This window comes from Peromyscus californicus, unplaced genomic scaffold (genome assembly GCF_007827085.1).
Source record: "Peromyscus californicus insignis strain IS unplaced genomic scaffold, ASM782708v3 Scaffold_17__1_contigs__length_78620276, whole genome shotgun sequence".
NCBI classification, from domain to species: domain Eukaryota; kingdom Metazoa; phylum Chordata; class Mammalia; order Rodentia; family Cricetidae; genus Peromyscus; species Peromyscus californicus.
Window position 1 is genome coordinate 6339545 of NW_026294469.1, and position 4118 is coordinate 6343662.

The following is a 4118-nucleotide window of genomic DNA, read 5'->3' on the forward strand; positions in this document are numbered from 1 at the left end:
GTTAGCCTGTGTCTTTTTATTGGTGAATTGATATTGAGAGATATTAATGACCACTCATTGTTACTTGCTGTTATTATGTTGTTGTTGACAGTGGTAGTGTGTGTGTGTGTGTGTGTGTGTGTGTGTGTGTGTGTGTGTTTCCCTTTGGATTTTGCTGGTGTGAAATTATCTATTGCCTGTGTTTTTGTGGGTATAGTTAACTTCCTTGGATTGGAGTTTTCCTTCTAGTACCTTCTGTAGGGCTGGACTTGTGGGTAGATATTGTTTAAATTTTACTTCATCATGAAAGATTTTGTTTTATCCATCTATGGTGATTGAAGGTTTTGCTGGGTATTTAGTCTAGGCTGGCATCTTTGGTATCTTAAAGTCTGCAAGAGGTCTGTCCAGGCTCTCTGGCTTTTAGAGTCTCCACTGAGAAGTTGCATGTAATTCTTTTTTTTTAAATTATTTTATTTTTTTTTTTGCAATTCACTTTTTTTATTGAGGAATTTTTTCATTAATTTTACACACCAGTCAAAGATCCCCCTCTTCCCTCCTCTCACTGCCCCAGCCTCCCCCTCCCAACCCACCCCCACTCCCCCCCCACAAGAAGGCAAGGCATCCCATGGGGAGGCACTGGATGTAATTCTTAGTGGTCTGCCTTTATATGCTATTTGGCCTTTTTCCCTTGCAGCTTTCAATATTCTTTCTTTGCTCTGTATTTAGTGTTTTGAATGCCATGTGACTTGGGGACTTTCTTTTCTGATCTGATCTATTTGGTGTTCTGTAAGCTTCTTGTACCTTTATAGGCATATCTGTCTTTAGGTTAGGAAAATTTTCTTCTATGATTTTGTTGAATATATTTTCTTTGTTTTTATGCTGCGATTCTTCTCCATCTTCTATTCCTATTATTCTTCGGTTTGGTCTTTTCATAATGTCCCAGATTTCCTGAATGTTTTATGTTAGGAGTTTTTTAGATTTAACATTTTTTTGACCGATGAATCTATTTCTTCTATTGTATCTTTAATTCCTGAGATTTTTTCTCTTCCATCCCTTGTCTTCTATTGGTGATGCTTTGTGTCTGTAGTTCCTGTTCTTTTACCCAGACTTTCCATTTCCTGAATTCTCTCAGTTTGTGTTTTTTTATTGCTTCTTTTTTTTTTTTTTTTTTTTTTTTTTTTTTTTTTTTTTTTGGTTTTTTGAGACAGGGTTTCTCTGTGTAGCTTTGCGCCTTTCCTGGAACTCACTCTGTAGCCCAGGCTGGCCTCAAACTCACAGAAATCCGCCTGGCTCTGCCTCCCGAGTGCTAGGATTAAAGGCGTGCGCCACCACCGCCCGGCTTCTTCATTGCTTCTATTTCCATTTTCATGTCTTGAATAGTGTCTTTCACCTGCTTGTTTATTTTTTTCTTGGCTTTTTTGGCATTCAAGGAATTTGTTTATTTCCACTAAAATTTTTTTCTTCTCTTCAATTTCTTTAAGAGAGTTTTTCATTTCTTCTTCCAGGACATCTATCATCTTCATAGAGTTATTTTTAAGGTCATTTTCTTGTGTTTTGGCTGCAGTGGAATATTTAGATCTTGCTGTCGTAAGACAGCTAGGTTCCGGTGGTGCCATATTGCCCTGGTTGTTGTTTGGGTGAGCACAAGGGCATCACCACTAAATTTATTCACGTCAGTTAAGGAAGCTAAACACAAATATTTCTTATTGTTTTAGGATTTATTCACTATGTAATGAGTCAGCAGGTCATCGTATACTTTTTTTTTTTTTTTTTGGTTTTTCGAGACAGGGTTTCTCTGTGTAGCTTTGCGCCTTTCCTGGAACTCACTTGGTAGCCCAGGCTGGCCTCGAACTCACAGAGATCCGCCTGGCTCTGCCTCCCGAGTGCTGGGATTAAAGGCGTGCGCCACCACCGCCCGGCCATCGTATACTTTTAAAACAGAGAACAAACCCAACTCTATTCAACCATTTTCTGTGGGAAATTGTCTGATCCATGCAGCTAATATAATATGCCAAAGTTCTGGAGTTAAAGTCACAAAGTTCCTGAGTTAGATTTAAGGACAAACACAGAAAATTAATTAAAAAATTGTTGATTTCCAAGGTAACCAAAACCAACCAACCAACCAAACAAAAAAAACACTTTTGGACTAAGCAACTAATCAAGAGTTTAAAAATATTCCATAGTGCTTAGATATAAATTAGTCCAAAGTTTTAGTTTGTGTTACCTCATCAAAATAATAAACTTGTCGATATGTTGGGAATGGGCAGAAAGGAGTTTGAGCTAGCAGTGTGTTTCTGTAGGGTTCAGGTGTTCAGGAAGAAGCCAGCTGGTGGGGATGCTCAGTGTTGCTGCTCAGCTCCCTCAGCAGGTGGGAAGCAGGGTTGTCCCCTTTCAGAGACACCAAAGCCCTCTTCTCTGTGGCGTGGCTTTCCTCAGTTCCAGATCCTTAAGGTCAACAATAGCCAAAAATATTAAATGTGGAATTTCAGGGATAACTCCTATGTTTTAAATTGTGCCCGACTTTGAGTGGGGTGATGAAATCACTTTGGAGTATGCTCTAAGGTGAAGCAAAAGAATCTCTTGCTATATTGTTATATGGCCATAGTAGTCTAATGGCTACATCACAAGGGTTCTGTCATCTGCCTCACTCATCTAAGCATGCAGGCATCGTGGTACCTCACATCATCCCAAAAGGTGTGATTGTAAGCACTAAGATATTTAAATGCTACATTCTTATAACCTTATGGCATAGTAGGATGATTTCTCTATTATTGTTGTTAATCTATTATTCCAATTTAGAGAGCCAATTCTAGTATAGATTTGTCTGCATTAAAAAGCAGTATAAACACATATGGAGTGAGGGGGAGTGAGGGAGGGGAGAGAGAGAGAGAGAGAGAGAGAGAGAGAGAGAGAGAGAGAGAGAGAGGAGAGAATGCAATACTGTTCAGGCACCTGCTAGGATCTTGGGACAGATTCTTCCCTAACCACTATATCCTGGAGTCCTGGGTGCTCAGTCTTCCCTCTGTGGTTCTGACCAGGTGATTCTGTCCCTTAGAGTTGTTCTTTGAGTGGCCAATCTCCTGATATCGACTTGCTATCCACCTGTCATCAATTTAGATGTCAAAATGAAATCAAGCCTTTGTACAGAAATTCCTGCTCAAAACCCCCAAATACTGTTTGCTATTGGCCTAATCCCTTTCCTCTGTTTCCTGTGGGAGGTATCCCTCTGGTTTCCTTTATTGCTGTCCGTTTAAGATCTTGTTCCCTTCCTTCCTTCCTTCCTTCCTTCTTTTCCTTTCTATTTTTTGACAGGGTCTCACTATGTATCCTGGCTGGCTGGAACTCACTATGTAGACCAGGCTAGCCTTGTCCTCAGAGAGATCCACCTGCTTCTTCCTCCTGAGTACTGGGATCAAAGGTGTGCACCACTACACCTGGCTTTACTTCTGTTCTCAATCCCATCCTTTGCTGTCTCCTGTAGCATGATTCTTCTTCTGGATTATTACTTATTTTACTTTTTACTATACTATGCTTATTCCATCATACTATACTTATACTATACTTATTATTATATATGCAATTATGCTATAATTATATCATTTTCTCATCCCCTTTTCTCCTTCCAAACCCTCCCATATACGTCTCCTTGTTCTCATTCAAATTCATGGCTTCTTTTTCAATTGTTGTTACATGCATACATACTCATATATATTTCTACCTACACTTTGTTCAGCCTGTATACCGTTACTTGAATGTATGTTTCTAGGGCTGACTATTTGGTATTGGTTACCAATTTGGATAGCAACATTCTTTTTTTTTTTAATTTTTCTTTATTAAGAAATTTTCTACTCACTCCACACACTATCCACAACCCCCCTCCCTCCTCCCACCCCCTCTTTCCCAAGCCACCCCGCAACCCCACATCCCCAAAATCGAGGTCTCCCATGGGGAGTCAGCAGAGCCCAGCACACTGAGCCTAGGCAGGTCTAAGCCCCTTCTTAATGCACCAAGTCTGTGCAAGGTAGCACCATTCTTTAATCGAGACCCTCTGAGACTTTTTCACCTGAAAAGTTTACCTGAACCCAAGTTTTTAAATAAATATATAAATCAAACAGTTGCTGATTACAAATCCCAAATTT